Genomic DNA, 18,802 nt, shown 5'->3' with positions numbered 1-18,802 from the left:
TCAGATCCTCAGAGAGTTCTTTGCCATGAGGTGCCATGTTGAACTTCCAGTGACCAGTATGAGAGAGTGTGAGAGCAATAACACCAAATTTAACACACCTGCTCCCCATTCACACCTGAGACCTTGTAACACTAATGAGTCACATGACACCGGGTAGGGAAAATGGCTAATTGGGCCCAATGTGGACATTTCAACTTAGGGGTGTACTCACTTTTGTTGCCAATGGTTTAGACATTAATGGCTGTGTGTTGAGTTATTTTGAGGGGACAGCACATTTACACTGTTATACAGGCTGTACACTTACTACTTTATATTGTAGCAAAGTGTCATTTTTTCAGTGTTGTCACATGAAAAGATATAATAAAATTTTTACAAAAATGTTAGGGGTGTACTCACTTCTGTGAGATACTGTACATACATATATTTTTATTTATATATATATATATATATATATATATATATATGTATATATACGTATATATATATATATATATATATATATATCTCAATCCAAGAATACCAGCACTCGCTATCTAATGTCAGCGTTGGGGTGCTCCCAAAGTATTTAACATATATTGGTGGTTCAAGTGAACAGAGGCACTCTCCGTATAACCAAAAAGTTAGTGCTTTATTTCAATCTCATTAGGCACTGTTTGTAATCACAGGAGTCTGATGACGGGCATCATTGCCCGAAAACATTTATGAGATTGAAATAAAGCACTAACTTTTTGGTTATACGGAGAGTGCCTCTGTTCACTTGAACCACCAATATATATATATAATATACAAAGAGAACAATTTCAACATGTGGTAGAGGCGCTCAGCTATACTGTAAACAATAAGTAAGTCCAAAAATATATATATTGAAAATTTGGAAATAGTCTTAGAAGTTGAATTTCATCACAATTGTGGATTCAATAGAGAAATTTCTGCTTACCAGCTATGTCCTCAATCATATGAGGTAAGCGATGTGCCCAGGTTTAAAGATGATTCACTAGGATCGTTCTCCTGTGTCCTGGTATTGTTTCTTGGATGCCTGTTATTCGAATGGGTCCTTCTTGTTCCAGTTCTTTACAAGAATGAAAATCCTGGACTCTCTTTGGGTAGACTTTAATCCGTCTGTAGTATCTTTCTTGCAATGGTGGTAGGAATATATAATTCTTATCCTTTAGGAGGAGGTAATGCCTCTAGGTGATGAGAATCTCCTTCCCCTCAGAGTGCAGTCAAGACGTGGTTCATGAAAAGAAAACAAAAGCACATAGCATAATATTGTTTTGACACAAAAGATATATTTATTTCAAAATATTATGCGCTTACATTAAAAACCCTCAATCGACATGAGGTAAGTGACAAACATATATGCAACTTTTATAGCTGTATCCTTAGGTATTGGTGATGGTATAGTCGTCCAGGTGTTGGATGATAGAACACTTGTCCTTAGTACAAAGTCGCTAGGTAAAGTTCACTATACATATGTGCTAAGAATGGTTTGAATATATTATGTGCCCTTAGGCTTGTAGTACAGCACTGATGTATAGGACTGTAGGGGCTGAAATAACTATGCCCACTAATTACAAAAACAATATTGTATGTAAGCTGCTGAGTATTCCAAGATCTGGGGATATTAGTGTTACCCACTGGATATTGATGGGACTGGTAAATTCTCCCGATGAAAAGTAAAAAACAAAGTGGAATAGAAAAGAAGTAAACCTCTTTGTTTCCGGATGTCTGTTATTTTTCAGACTTGCAGCGTTACCAATATCGTTATGTAATAATACTGGATGTGGTATGCTGTGCAAGATACAGATAAAGCTTGCTAGTCAACTAAAAGTGCTCAGCTATAGCTTAGATTTCTGTGTGTTTTTCTGCTATAGCGGAGGTTAAAATAGGCAATATAAGCAATATATAAAAAGTGCATTAATTAAAATCCCAAGTTAACATCTATTAAAAGATTTAAAAGTGATATTCTGTTCGTATAGGTAGAAAGTCAGGCCCTGTCCGCCCACTATTGAGAACCTTACGCGTTTCGAAGTATTCATAACTTCTTCTTCAGAGGTAGTGTGAGTGGACAGGTAGATGGAGCTCCTTTTCTAGGGTCCGTAATGTGGGCGTTGTTTGTTTGGGGCCTGCGTGTACTTGCGTGACGTTACTGACGTGTCTGCGTCATGACGTTTTGGACGCGCATTACGTCTAGTGTCTCCTACCTAATTTGGGTTGCTATGGTTACAACGCTATATCAGAAATCATAGTGAGACCGCTACTTATCCCTATATGATGGATTGTATTAGTGTGAGTGCATATGTTCCATAATAACAGTCAGACTTGATTAGGGGACTCCTAAGTGATAGATATCAGTGCTATTTGAACATGATGTCAACCACAACACAAGGTTGTAACGTCCTATGAGTTAATACTAGTATATATTTTATAAAATGTATGTGCCTTCAAAAGAAGGGGGAAAAAATGCGAGTGTATACTTAAACAAAGTTATAAATATTACACTAAATTAAATGAAATGAGCTATTTTTGAACTATTTTCCTACTTTACTATAGAGTACTATTCTTTAAGAGTTATTGTAACTGTGATTCTATATCCTGTAGATTTGGGAATGAACCTCTAATAGTTTTTGAAAAAATTCCATGTATTAGGAATTTGACGCTAAGGGCCAACCATTTGTAAGTTTTGCTGAAGTTTATTAATTCAGTAGTTTACTAAACTTGTATATAGATAATTTAATCGTGTATCTTCTATTGTATATAATAGATTAGGGAGAAGAAAAGAAAGGGGGGGAGAGAGGGAGATGGGGGAAGGAATGTAAAATAGAGACTGTTGTATCACTATCTATTTTAGTATTATAGTATCCTCTTCCAAGTATTAACTATACTCATAAACTGCATTATTCTTAGTTTATTTCCTTTTTTAATTATTTGTGTATGTATGTCAGACTATAAGAAGGCTGCTAGGTCAATGTCCGCATTGAGACCCTCTGGACTCATAGTTCCCATGTAATGGATCCAGTAGGTCTCTCTTTGTCTCAATAATTAAAACCTATCACCCCCTCTTTTAGGGATGTGAACTTGTTCTAGAATTGTGCCCTTAATGGTTTGTGGATTCATATTGTGAACTTTTCTATAATGATTAGATCAATTATGTCCCTTATATCCTGATTCAATATTTTTCAGGTTTTCTAAAAGTCTAATCTTATATGGTCTTTTTGTGCGGCCTATGTATTGAAGGTGGCATGGGCATTCCAACAAGTAGACAACAAAGGTGCTTTTACAGTTGGTTAGGGCATTTATAGTGCACTTTTTTTTGTGGGAAATTGCTGGAATGTATTTCTTTACTTGGCTTATTTTTATTATAGGCATGTTCGCACCCTTTACAATTTGCCCTATTACACTTAAAAAATCCTTTTGTTTTTGAGGTTAGCCAATTAGATTTAGAGGTTGTCTCCTTTAGTTTTGTTGGAGCCAAAATTTGTTTTAGACAGGTATTTTTCCTAAAAGTGATCTTGGGGTTTGGTCCTATACTATTTTTGAGTAGTTTATCCTGTTCTAATATGGGCCAATACTTTCTAAGGATTTTTTTTCATTTCTGGTGCTGCCTCATTATAGGTGGTTACCATGCCTATTGTATTTTTTCTTATATTTGATGTTGAGCTGTTTTTTTCTTTGTTGGGAATTAGAAGTTGTTTTCTCTCTATGTTTTGTACTTTATTGTAAGAATCATTTATTAATTTTTTAGAATACTTTTTTTGTATGAATTTTTGTTTGAGTACGGCTGCTTCTTTGTTAAAATCGCTGTCCTTAGAGCAATTTCTTTTTACCCGTTGGAACTGCCCATAGGGTATATTTTTAAGCCATGGTTTGTAATGTCCACTGTCTGCATGTAAGTAGCCATTGCAGTCAGTGGGTTTACAAAACAATTTTGTGCAAATTTTGGAGTCCTCCCTGAACAGGATTAAATCAAGGAATTCTAAACTGTCTTTGGAGCTTTTTGAGGTGAATTTAAGATTAAAGTTATTTTCGTTCAAATATTCTACAAATTTTGTGGAGGAAGATACATCACCATTCCATATAAGTACAATATCGTCGATGTATCTGCCCCACCAGACTATGTTGTCTTTGAATGGATTATTATTATAGATGTAAGTATCCTTCCCAAAATTCACAAGGACCCAATAAATCCCCCAGGCCGTCCCATAGTATCAGGGATTGATTCATTAACAGCTAGAATCTCAGAATACACAGATTTCTTTCTTAAACCCTTGGTACCCAATTTAAAATCATATCTTAGAGATTCAACAGACACAATCTGTAAATTAGAAAAAATTACATGGCAAGACAGCTATCTTTGGATGACACTAGACGTGTCATCTCTATATACGAATATTCCTCATGACCTAGGAGTTATGGCCATGAAACAGGTACTTAGCACTACAGACCTTTCAAATGAACACCAAGAATTCCTGGTAGAATGCATTAGATTTGTATTGGAGAAAAATTATTTTAATTTCTCCAATCAATTCTACTTACAAATAAGTGGGACTGCAATGGGCACCACCATGGCACCCAGTTACGCCAATTTATATATGGGCGTATGGGAGGATACTTACATCTATAATAATAATCCACTATAGTGCACTATAAATGCCCTAACCAACTGTAAAAGCACCTTTGTTGTCTACTTGTTGGAATGCCCATGCCACCTTCAATACATAGGCTGCACAAAAAGACCATATAAGATTAGACTTTTAGAACACCTGAAAAATATTGAATCAGGATATAAGGGACATAATTGATCTAATCATTATAGAAAAGTTCACAATATGGATCCACAAACCATTAACGGCACAATTCTAGAACAAGTTCACATCCCTAAAAGAGGGGGTGATAGGTTTCAATTATTGAGACAAAAAAAGACCTACTGGATCCATTACATGGGAACTATGAGTCCAGAGGGTCTCAATGCGGACATTGACCTAGCAGCCTTCTTATAGTCTGACATACATACACAAATAATTAAAAAAGGAAATAAACTAAGAATAATGCAGTTTATGAGTATAGTTAATACTTTGGAAGAGGATACTATAATACTAAAATAGATAGTGATACAACAGTCTTTATTTTACATTCCTTCCCCCATCTCCCTCTCTCCCCCCCCTTTCTTTTCTTCTCCCTAATCTATTATATACAATAGAAGATACACAATTAAATTATCTATATACAAGTTTAGTAAACTACTGAATTAATAAACTTCAGCAAAACTTAGAAATGGTTGGCCCTTAGCGTCAAATTCCTAATACATGGAATTTTTTCAAAAACTATTAGAGGTTCATTCCCAAATCTATAGGATATAGAATCACAGTTACAATAACTCTTAAAGAATAGTACTCTATAGTAAAGTAGGAAAATAGTTCAAAAATAGCTCATTTCATTTAATTTAGTGTAATATTTATAACTTTGTTTAAGTATACACTCGCATTTTTTTCCCCCTTCTTTTGAAGGCACATACATTTTATAAAATATATACTAGTATTAACTCATAGGACGTTACAACCTTGTGTTGTGGTTGACATCATGTTCAAATAGCACTGATATCTATCACTTAGGAGTCCCCTAATCAAGTCTGACTGTTATTATGGAACATATGCACTCATACTAATACAATCCATCATATAGGGATAAGTAGCGGTCTCACTATGATTTCTGATATAGCGTTGTAACCATAGCAACCCAAATTAGGTAGGAGACACTAGACGTAATGCGCGTCCAAAACGTCATGACGCAGCCACGTCAGTAACGTCACGCAAGTACACGCAGGCCCCAAACAAACGACGCCCACATTACGGACCCTAGAAAAGGAGCTCCATCTACCTGTCCACTCACACTACCTCTGAAGAAGAAGTTACGAATACTTCGAAACGCGTAAGGTTCTCAATAGTGGGCGGACAGGGCCTGACTTTCTACCTATACGAACAGAATATCACTTTTAAATCTTTTAATAGATGTTAACTTGGGATTTTAATTAATGCACTTTTTATATATTGCTTATATTGCCTATTTTTACCTCCGCTATAGCAGAAAAACACACAGAAATCTAAGCTATAGCTGAGCACTTTTAGTTAACTAGCAAGCTTTATCTGTATCTTGCACAGCATACCACATCCAGTATTATTACATAACGATATTGGTAACGCTGCAAGTCTGAAAAATAACAGACATCCGGAAACAAAGAGGTTTACTTCTTTTCTATTCCACTTTGTTTTTTACTTTTCATCGGGAGAATTTACCAGTCCCATCAATATCCAGTGGGTAACACTAATATCCCCAGATCTTGGAATACTCAGCAGCTTACATACAATATTGTTTTTGTAATTAGTGGGCATAGTTATTTCAGCCCCTACAGTCCTATACATCAGTGCTGTACTACAAGCCTAAGGGCACATAATATATTCAAACCATTCTTAGCACATATGTATAGTGAACTTTACCTAGTGACTTTGTACTAAGGACAAGTGTTCTATCATCCAACACCTGGACGACTATACCATCACCAATACCGAAGGATACAGCTATAAAAGTTGCATATATGTTTGTCACTTACCTCATGTCAATTGAGGGTTTTTAATGTAAGCGCATAATATTTTGAAATAAATATATCTTTTGTGTCAAAACAATATTATGCTATGTGCTTTTGTTTTCTTTTCATGAACCACGTCTTGACTGCACTCTGAGGGGAAGGAGATTCTCATCACCTAGATGCATTACCTCCTCCTAAAGGATAAGAATCATACATTCCTACCACCATTGCAAGAAAGATACTACAGACAGATTAAAGTCTACCCAAAGAGAGTCCAGGATTTTCATTCTTGTAAAGAACTGGAACAAGAAGGACCCATTCGAATAACAGGCATCCAAGAAACAATACCAGGACACAGGAGAACGATCCTAGTGAATCATCTTTAAACCTGGGCACATCGCTTACCTCATATGATTGAGGACATAGCTGGTAAGCAGAAATTTCTCTATTGAATCCACGATTGTGATGAAATTCAACTTCTAAGACTATTTCCAAATTTTCAATATATATATTTTTGGACTTACTTATTGTTTACAGTATAGCTGAGCGCCTCTACCACATGTTGAAATTGTTCTCTTTGTATATTATTTATACAGAGTCAGGGGTACTCTGTTTCAATATAGAGGCAGCACGCAATCATATACTAGTCTGACTATACTCAGACCACATATAGATATCATTACTCAGATAGTACTCATATCCATCTGATAATAACCTTAATTATATTGATATATACTGTGATACATCCTAGATTCTAGCGCAGGTGAAGTCTTTCTCATATATATATATATATATATATATATATATATATATATATATATATATATATACACACACACATCAATAAATATATGTGTGTGTATATATATATTCTATATATCTATACATCTATATGTATAAAAATAAATGCACACACAAACTGCATATACACATATACACACACACTATAAAGTTTTTTGAGGACAGATGCTGGTAATGGAAGTTCAGTGAGCAAGTCTAAGTATCAAATTAGAATTCTGTGAGCTTTGTTCTAGGAGGCTGCAGGTCAAGATGATTCCCAAATGTTTTTCTGCTGTGGATAGGAAAAACAGTGTGCAGCTGACAGATTGCTATGCATGAACCAGCCAAGAATCTGCTCAGGGAGATAGCACATTGAGGTGCTTTATGAATAAGAGCTGTCGGACTGAACTTTATTTTCTACAAAGGTTTCCATGAAAATAGATATGGTTGCCAATGATGGCTGAAAGAAGGCTATGGATAAAATGTGTAACTCTAGATAAAGCAAAAATGATGCCATATGAAATAGAAACAGAGAGATTTTAAATATCTGTTTAGTTTAGAGATATCTAATATAACATGTATTTTCTTATCACCAGTATAGTAAGAGGTATATACAGTAGACCATTATAAAGACTGTGGCACTACAGGATGCAGATATAGCTTTTGTTTTCTTAATTTTGCATACATTTTTTTTAAACCAGCTTTATTGAAAATGACATTAAAACAACACAATATAATAGTTTCACATGCAGAAATTCAACATAACACTGAAATAATAATTTGTCTTGGATGAGTCTATGCTGTAAAGTTTTTTTCTTCATAACAATAATGCAGAAACAAAAACGTAGGCATTGGACAATAAACAGAGTATAACTTTTACTACAATTCATATCCTGGTTCTATATGAAAATAGAAGAAAGTAAATAGACCTTTAGGGGCCGAATTATCAAGCTTCAAATGGAGCTTGATGCCCTTTGTTTCCGGCGAGCCTTCAGGCTAGCCAGAAACAGAAGTTATAAAACAGCGGTCTAAAGACCGCTGCTCCATAACTTGTCCGCCTGCTCTGATGCCGCAGATAGAAATCAACCCGATTGAATACGATCGGGTTGATTGTCACCCCCTGCTAGAGGCCGATTGGCTGCAAATTTGCAGGGGGCGGTATTGCACAAGATCTGTGGTAGGAGTGCTGTCTGCATTTATCGATGTGCAGCGGACATGATACGCTACATCGTATTATGTCCGCTCGCACATTGATAAATATGCCCCTTATTGTGGTCTGTTGCAAATGTAAAATCACTTCTAGTAGGAACAATAAAAGTAAATTGAATGTGCCCATTAATACAAAAAGGGGTGTAGTTTGTGGTAAGAATTGAATTCCTAGGGTCCGTATTACGCAGAAAGGGTTGCCAACAAATTTTGCATCAATTTTATTTTCAGATTTGGCTGAATTACTGGAATACTCCTTTGGGTTTCTTAATACAGGTAGAAAATCCTTTATCCAAACTGCTTGGAACCAGAAAAGGTTTGGATTTCTGAACAGTTTGGATTTAGGAATATTTGCATCTTTAAAATGGTACCTTTTTGAGAAGGGATGGAACAAAGTGTAAACAACTATATCTTATGCCATTTAGGCAATATTAAACTGTCATAATACAGCTTGTACATGTAAGCTAAAGGTAGTGTTACATCATTTTAATACTTTTGTATACATAGTACCATCAGAATTATAGTACAGTACTGTAATCAGAAATGTAATAGTTGTTGATTTGGGAATTCTGGATTTGGGAATTTGTACCCACAATTAATAATTAATTAAAGGGATAGCAAACCCAATTTTTTTTCTTTCATGATTCAGATAGAGCATTCAATTTTAACCAGCTTTCTAATTTACTCCTAGTATCAATGTTTCTTCATTCTCTTGGTATCTTTATTTGAAAAGCAAGAATGTAAGCTTAAGAGCCGGCCCATTTTTGGTTGAGAACCGGGGTTCACTTACTTATTGGTTTTCTAAATGTAGCCAACAATCACAAGCGCTAACCAGGGTGCTGAAACAAAAGATGGGCTGGCTGCTTAGCTTATATTCCTACTTTTTCAAATAAAGATAGCAAGAGAACAAAGACAAATTGATAATAGGAGTAAATTAGAAAGTTGCTTAAAATTGCATACTCTGTCCGAATCATAAAAGGAAAAATTGGGCTTACTATCCCTTTAAGTTAATGAGTGGTGATAGGAAAATGCTTTGGAACATTTTTAAAAAAAGTGGCAATTACATTTGTTCCTTTAATTGAATGTTGAATACTTGCTAAATATTCTATATTTGCATTTGCAAAAAAAACACAAAACAAAAAAAAGTTTATTTCTCTCTTTATCAAATATGACATTTTGTTATGAAATTGTAACAGAACCCAAGCTGTGCATTATTTTGGATCGTTAGGGAAGAAGTGAGCACAAACCGACACTCTTTCCGCAGTAGGTCATTATCTTTTGACAGACGGGAACCTGAACACTCTGGTTTTGACACCTAAAGGCTTCAAGCACCAGTCTGTCAGATGGAATAAAATCCGTCAGATATCACAATTTGCAAGTTTTTATAAGTTGACATTAGTTAACATACATGCATAGTAATAACAAGTATGTCATTTTCAAAGAATGAGAATGAACACATGAGAATTTATTTGGAAAATAAAGTCACCACATTTTATTATTTGAATTTTGAATATGACTTTTGAATATTGAATGTTATATAATTTGAGTATTAAAAATACTTCCTGTATAAAGGGATTGTTCCACAGCCCACAATGTTTTTGTAATTTTTTTTTCTAAAAAAATTTCACACCATTTGACCCCATCTTTGCGCCTTACCATCTTTTTGTGTGAGACATTAATTTTGACAGTGGAAGAATTATCTTTTTGTAGTGAAACGATGTGCAAAATATCGTTTAACAGATCCTGTTGATTTCAATGGGAGCTTATAATAATAAACTGATATTTAGGATGCACAAACTGAAAAAACTACTTCCCAGGGATGTTAATCACTAAAAAGCCACCCAGACTGATATAGTTCAATTATTTTGGGACGTTGATGAAGTTCTTGGGAGAGTTTTAAAATGGTTATCTAGCAATACATCTACAATGTATTTTATTCACACTACATTTCTAGATCTGAATAAAGTACATACTGAACATACTGATAATGGATGTAGTGCTGCATTTGAGTAATGTCTAATTTTAACACAGAACCACTCCAAAGTGTTTGTGTGTATAGACCAGTGCAATTAATACCTGTTTCTGAGGTGCTTGCTAATTACATTAGATTGTAAGTTTGAGAGTCTCTCTAACTGTAGCTCACTTTATAAATAAGTGTATCTTCACCTGATTGCGCTCAAGGGCAGGACGCTCCTCTCGTTTTGTCAATGTAAGTTTAGTAATGTACATTGTATAGTCTTACATAATGTCTCATTGTAAGTTTTTTATTTTATTGTACCAGTATGTTTGTAATCCACGTTTGTATAGCACTGTGTAAAATGTTGGCACTTATATATATTATTATAAATTAATGATAATAATAATAATAATAATAATTACATCACCAAATCCCCAAATGTAAGCGGCTGCTTTTTGTAATTATTTAAATATAAAATAGTTATAATGTTCTTTTAAATTACTAGAAGTGATTATTTATTTTGTCTGTATATCACTTTCACAACTATCAACTGTGAAAAAATATTACATACCTCCCAAAATGTTCCAGATAATTATCAAGAATGGTGAGGCTGATGGTTTAGTCAAGGATATCAGGGGCAGAGTTGTGGTAAACCAGGCGTGGAATCACTATGTCAAGGGCTTGCCTGGTAGGAACTGGGTGGAAGGTGTGTGGCTAGCCAATTCTCTGCAAACTGGTGGCTTTTATAAAGACCTAGAGATCTGTGGTAGGAGTGCAGAGCTATCAAACCACGAGAATCTCAAAACATCCAAGACATTTTGTAAACTCTGATATTGTATAGTGTGCACTAATGTGTATAACCAATGACATCACCATAAGTGACGTTACTTGAACTTGCTGTCATTAAAGTAAGCTTCAAATGAAAGGAAAAATAAATAAACAAATAGGAGTTGGACATTTATTTTCAACCATGATATTTATATGGTTGCATGTATATAATTATCACTGGTTTTCTGTTAGTATTTAGCTTTGTTCTAACATCTGCATCACTTTTAGTTGCAAGGTAAACTGGCATCATTCTAAGATTTATAAAACCCATCTTCTAATGGGGCATATGTTTCTTAATAAGCATATTGTAGAGAAAACGATTACCAATGGCACTACTTTGATTATATAATAAACCCTTTAAATCCCAGATGTATATGATGTTTACATATATTGACTTTTGTCTTGTGGGTAATAGGTGCTGTGTATTAATTCAATAGTATACAAAGAAGCACACAAAAAGGGTTGAAGATCCTGCTCGTGTTAAGAATACACTATTAGCACTCTAAGGTTTTTATTTAGATGCCTAATTTGCATAAAAGGAAAGGAATGGGCAGCTGACAGCATACCAAAGATGAAAGAAGAACAAAAACTTTTATCAATATGTGAAATGTGGATGTTAAAACTTAACATTTATTAATACATATAAAATAGGATAACAAATTTAAAAACACTCTCAAGTACTGGATTGCAGTGAAATATATTATTAGCATGGAAATTTGCAAGGTAAACCAACCTTAGCTAGTGTAATTAATCGGTTAACACCATGACAAATGTGTTGAAAGGTGGACTGGTGATAATGAGCTCAAGATCTATTTGTGAACACTTAAATATGTACACTTGTATGTGTTATAGATCCACATCTATATTGTATACTGAGTGATCTAGAGAAACTCACCTAAGAGTTATAATAATAGTTTGTTAAATAAGTCTACTTGATGATGTATAAACTATTGGTTATAAGTACAGTTTGCATAACCAATAGTATGATAAGCTTGTATCACACCTGTTACAATATATGCAATTTGCAATTACTATTGCTGTTATGTTTACAATTCAGTGAGAGGATGCAAGTTCCACGAGTATCCAATGTGTTTAATACAAATGTAGCAAAGACTTTGATTGGTCATTGCCTACCTCATTCACTGTGTTGTATATTAAGTTACTACCATCATTAGACTATTTAGTAAATACTCCCTAGAGTGTTTATAAAATACAGCATATAATAGTAGAGAATTGATTGCGGTTGTATTCCTTATAGAATCATAACGCTTATAGGAGTTTTTATAATATATTATTACCAGGTACTTATTAGTACATACTAGGAAGCTAATAAAAACGAGAAAGAAATATGGTGATATCATAATCCTTTGTGTTGTCCTGTTATGCGATCTACTCAATTGTATAGCTTTAACAAAAGACAGTGTACCAACAGTCTGTAGCAGCCTGTTATATTAAATAAGGATGGATTCGTCACCAAAGTAATGCTAAATTACATCAATATACTGCGTTTCAGTTACCCAAGGCAATCTAAAAGCATAGGAGCTCCTAGGACTCCTCACCAGTACCCTAACGTCCCTAACATGTTTCGCCATAACCAGCTTTGTCAAAGGTAGTTGCGCCGCTGGGTAGTCGGCTTTTTATAGCATAACTCAATAGAATCACACTCACATTTTTTAAATATTAAAGAAAAGGACTGAAATTGTTTTGTTCATTCAGACCAAAGGGTTGGATTGAATAGAGTAGAAAATCCATCTACTTTCTGCCTTCAGCAGTGTTTTTTTCAAGTCACCTCCTCTTATTCCCATTTTTATTTTCTGAATACCAAAACATTTAAGATCAGATTGTCTGGAGTTATGTTTGTAGAGGAAGTGATGGGCTACTGATGTTAGTTGTTTACCTGCTTGGTGATCTCGGGAGGCATTTTTAATGTTCCTCATATGCTCTTGTTATCTTGTTCTTATTTTTCTGGTCGTCATGCCAACGTAAATTTTTTTCACATTTGCATTTTAGGGCGTAAACGACTCCCTCTGTTTGACAATTTATGTATGACTGAATTGTGTGGCTTTTGTTAAAGCAGTCTTTTATTTCTTGCAATTTTAGCATCGAGCTACAGGTACTGCAAGTACCACATTAAAAGGAGCCCTGTTTAGTTGCTCCAATTGTTTTTGGGCTCTCTAGATGACTTGGGTTTACTAAATCTTTAACATTTTTAGTTCTTATAAATCCTGAGTGTACTTTGTCCACCACGATTTGTGTTAAGATTGGATCTGTCTTGAGTATATGCCAATTCTCTTGCAAGATGTTAACTACTTGTTTTCTTCCTGGGGTATATGTTGAAATGAAGCGTATCTGCTCCTGATTGGATTTATGTCTTTTATTTAGTAATTCATTCCTTGAAGTAGATCTTGCTTGGTGCTCTGCCTTTTTGATCGCTTTCTTGCTGTACCCTTTTGCCAGAAGTCTGTTTGTGAGTTCTTTTGCTCTCTGGGTATAGTTTTGTAACGTAGAACAATTATGTTTCATCCGCAAGAATTCCCCTGTGGGTAGAGATTGTATTGTGTTGGGGGCATGTGCACTGGAGCTGTGTAACACACTATTGGCAGCTGTCTTTTTTCTGTGTACATCCATTGCAAGTGTGCCATCAAAACTTTTGGTTATTTGGAGGTCTAGGAAATTAATTGAATTTTGACTTGCTTCATGTGTTAGTTTAATATTTAAATTATTCTAATTTAATATACCCAGAAACTCATCTAATTCAGTCTTTGTGCCTTCTCACAGGAAGAGCACATCATCTATATAACATATCCAGAGGGGAATTTTGAGAATTTATTTCTGAAAATACATATTTATGCTCCCACCATCCTAAAAAGAGGTTAGCATAAGTAGGGGCACATGAAGTGCCCATTGCTGTACCTCTCTTTTGTAGATAAAAGCCGTGGTTGAATGTAAAAATGTTATGTTTTAGAACAAAATCAAGGAGCTCTTCTGAGCCTTGAAAGAAACCATTTGACTGCTTGTAAGCCCAAATTGTGTTTAATGCACGTATACAGAGATTCTACGTCTGCTGTTACCAACCATGTCCTAGGAGTGAGATAAACATTGTTAAGTCGGATTAAGACATCTGTTGTGTTCTGTACATATGAATACATTTCTGGGAGGTACTCTCTGAGTCTGAAATCGACATATTGGCTTGCCCTCTCTGTGAGGCTGTTAATACCTGAAATTATCGGACGACCGGGGAGATGCTCTTTGTTTTTGTGCATTTTTGGAATCAGATTTGTCCCTCCATTTAGTCCCTTTTGGGTATTCATTTGAAGGTTTATTGGTTAGTTCATTTTCATGTAACAGGCCTTCTAATAGATCTATAGTATTTCTCTCATCCTCACTCCAATTTAACATTGCTGAAGCGACAGTAGTACCACCAGATGGTTTTGTACTGTAAAATCACTTGAGTGCAATTTTTCTGACAAATAATTCTTTAATGATTTCAAATGTATCTACATTTGGGGTGGGGCAGAAGGAAAAGCCCTTTGATAGTACTTTACTATGAGCTTCAGATAACATTTTGTTGGAAAGATTAATTATTCTTAGTGATTCAGTTTCATTTGGGAGAAAGGGCTGGGTGCTCTTTGGTAAGGTTTCCAGCTTTTTTTTTTTTTCCTGATTTGTTTTGTCTTTTTGCTTTCCCCCTTGCCTCTTCTGGTGTGTCTGTGTGTGAAGAGGCACCTGTTCCTAAAAAATCCTTCCTTTTCCCCCTTGTAATTCTGGTGTTACCAGTTAGTGTAGATGTTTGGGGTTCTGTATCTGATTCTTGGGTCTCTGATTCTTCTCCTTCTGAATCGGAGATATCGCTTTGAACAACTATAACTCTGGACTGTCTTTCTGTATTGGGATAAAATCTCTTTTTCCATTTATATACCTTTTGTTGGCCTAATCTGTTTTATCCCTACTCAATTTCCCTTGTTTAGTCTGTTTAATTTCGTTCTCATATTTGTCCAATTCTTGTTGGTACTGGTTATAGGATTGTTCAAATTCTTTTAAAGATTCATATTGTTTAAGTTGTGTGTTTAGTTCCTCTAGGGAGTATTTACTAAATAGTCTAATGACGGTATTAACTTGATATACAACACAGTGAATGAGGTAGGCAATGACCAATCAAAGTCTTTGCTACATTTGTATTAAACACATTGGATACTCGTGGAACTTGCATCCTCTCACTGAATTGTAAACATAACAGCAATAGTAATAGCAAATTGCATATATAGTAACAGGTGTGTTACAAGCTTATCATACTATTAGTTATGCAAACTATACTTATAAACAATAGTTTATACATCATCAAGTAGACTTATTTAACAAACTATTTTTATAACTCTTAGGTGAGTTTCTCTAGATCACTCAGTACTGATTAACTACAGTAACAGTAACTGATTAACTACACTAGCAAAGGTTGGTTTACCTTGCAAATTTCCATGCTAATAATATATTTCACTGCAATCCAGTACTTGAGAGTATTTTTAAATTTGTTATCCTATTTTATATGTATTAATAAATGTTTTAAGTTTTAACATCCACTTTTCACATATTGATTAAAATTTGTGTTCTTCTTTCATCGATCGTATGCTGTCAGCTGCCCATTCCTTTCCTTTTATGCAAATCATGCATCTAAGTAAAAACCCTAGAGTGCTAATAGTGTATTCTTAACACGAGCAGGATCTTTAACCCTTCTTCTGTGCTTCTTTGTATTCATAATAAGCATACTTGCAGCAATTATGACTCAAGAACCTATGACATACCTGTATCATAGCTGCTTTAGCTTTATTTCTTTTCCGTAGCACACTGATTTTAGTCTGAAGCAGCCACCTTAGTCTATACTATAATTTGTAACGCGTCCGTCACCAGTTACGCACGCATCCTCAAAGGAATGTTGGCTTTGCGAGGCAGCCAAAAGAATGGATTCTTTCACCACCCTGCCATTTTTCAGAATCCACCTGGATGCAGCGTAGGCAAACCCGAAGCCTTGAAAAAAAAAAACTCGCAACCGCTTGCACAAAATAACTAAAAAACACATAACCGCCCGCAAGAAATAAATATAAAAACACGTAACCGCCCGCACGAAGTATAGCAAAAAAAACCTAACCTCCCGCATGAAGTATTAACAAACACCTAAACCGTCAACCCCCTCATCGCAATAACCCCAATTAACCTAATAACCCCTAAACCTCCAAACACCCCACAACGCAAATAACTAATTTAATTACTAAGCCCCCTAACCTAACACCCCCTAAATTAAACCCAATTACTACTAAATTACAATTAAAATAAAAAACTAACATTAAATTACAAAAAATAAAAAATATCTAACATTACAGAAAAAAATAAACAAAATTATCAAAAATAAAAAAAATATACCTAATCCCTATGAAAATAATAAAGCCCCCCAAAATAAAAACACCCCCTAATCTAAACTACCAATAGCCCTTAAAAGTGCCTTTTGTAGGCCATTGCCCTAAGTTAAACAGCTCTTTTACCTTTTAAAAAATAATAAGAACCCCTAACAGTAAACCCCCCCCCCACCCGCCTAACCCCCAAAATAAAAACACCTAACACTCAAAAAACTAAACTACCCATTGCCCCTAAAGGGATATTTGTATGTACATTGCCCTTAAAAGGGCATTCAGCTCTTTTTCAAGCCCAAAAAAATCCCTAATCTAAAAAAAACACCCCAAAAATGAAAATAAAAAAGCCTAAACCTAAGCCCCAAATAGGTACTTACTGTTCCTGAAGTCTGGCAGAGAAGGTCTTCCAGACGGATCCATCATGCTCTATCTTCATCGGGAGTGAAGGCGGCGCAGAGCGGAGGTGCTGAGCTGTATTACAAATGGGTAGTTTAGTTTTTTAGTGTTAGTTTTTTTATTTTGGGGGGTCTGGTGGGTGGGAGGGGTTTACTGTTAGGGGGACTTAGTATTTTTTAGAGGTAAAAGAGCTGTTTAACTTAGGGCTATTGGTAGTTTAGTATTAGATTAGGGGGTGTTTTTATTTTTGGGAGGACTTTTTATTTTTATAGGGGTATTAGCTTAGGTTTCATTTTTTTATTTTGGATAGCTTTGTTTATTTTTTTCTGTAATTTAACTTTTTTTTATTTTTTGTAACTTAAGCTTGGCGGTTTGTATTTTTTAAACATAGACTGTTCTCTATGCAGGCTTATCGCTTAGTAATATATAAAATAACACCAACTTTTCTGCTGATTTCATTTACATGAATTTAGAATTCTAATAGAAGCAGACTGCTCATTTAACGGAAGGCAAAGTCATGTGGACATAAATTAAAAACACAATTCTTCAGCGTTTATTATTTCATCCATATCTGTGCCGTACAGCTGCAGTTTTAACTGGAAGCTTAGCTATGCTCTGCAAGTTATAACTCAGGCTTATTTGAGGTCACTGTACACAATCAGTTACAACTGTTTGTGCTAATGGTTGTTTGTTGAGAGACAAATCTGCACTACTTACCACCTTTGCTTTTATCTGCAGAACATGCTGAAAACAGAGCACCACTTTGCACCTGCATGAGCTGTGCAATTTTTGGGCTGTGCTCCCATTAGAAGTACACTAATACACAGTCTATCCAACCAACACTATGGGCTCAAATGATCAATCCATGGTGGACAGCGACATAGATATTCGCCCCTGTCTGCCCCAGCTCTCCTCTGGCAGGCAGCAATCTGCTGCCCGAATTTAACATTGCACACAAGCTCTCCTTTGCGCTTGCGTGCAAGTCCGCCCCTGCCTGCGCATAACTAATCACACGCAGACATGAGCTGTCAATCTCCCGGTCGGACGAGACCGAAGAGATTGAAATTCTCCACCTAAGAATTGGAGAACAGGGTAGGGAAGCAGCAGTCTGATGACCGCTGCTTGATAAATCCTGACTGCAGGTTCTCTTGTGCGAACCTGCAGTCAAAGGGAGAAGAAGGGTTTGATACATTGAGACCGATAGGCGCCATTTAACAAAAAGTGGGTGGACAGTGTTTTTGATCAAGCAACCTATCTGCACACATTTAGCTTTTGAGACTAGCTTTTACCTAAAGGGACACTGAACCCAAATTCTTTCTTTCGTGATTCAGATAGAGCATGTCATTTTAAGCAACTTTCTAATTTACTCCTATTATCAATTTTTCTTCGTTCTCTTGTTAACTTTATTTGAAAATGAAGGCACGTAAGCTATTTTTTGGCTCAGAACCCCAGATAGCAATTGTTTATTGGTGGGTGAATTTATCTACCAATCAGCAAGAACAACCCAGGTTGTTCACCAAGAATGGGCCGGCATCTAAACTTACATTCTTGCTTTTTAAATAAAGATGCCAAGAGAATGAAGACAATTTGATAATAGGAGTAAATTAGAACATTGCTTAAAATTGCATGCTCTATCGGAATCATGAAAGAAAA

The sequence above is a fragment of the Bombina bombina genome, chromosome 5 (genome assembly GCF_027579735.1).
Source record: "Bombina bombina isolate aBomBom1 chromosome 5, aBomBom1.pri, whole genome shotgun sequence".
In the NCBI taxonomy this organism is placed as follows: domain Eukaryota; kingdom Metazoa; phylum Chordata; class Amphibia; order Anura; family Bombinatoridae; genus Bombina; species Bombina bombina.
The sequence above is the reverse complement of the archived record's forward strand: the minus strand, read 5'-3'. Positions refer to the sequence as shown.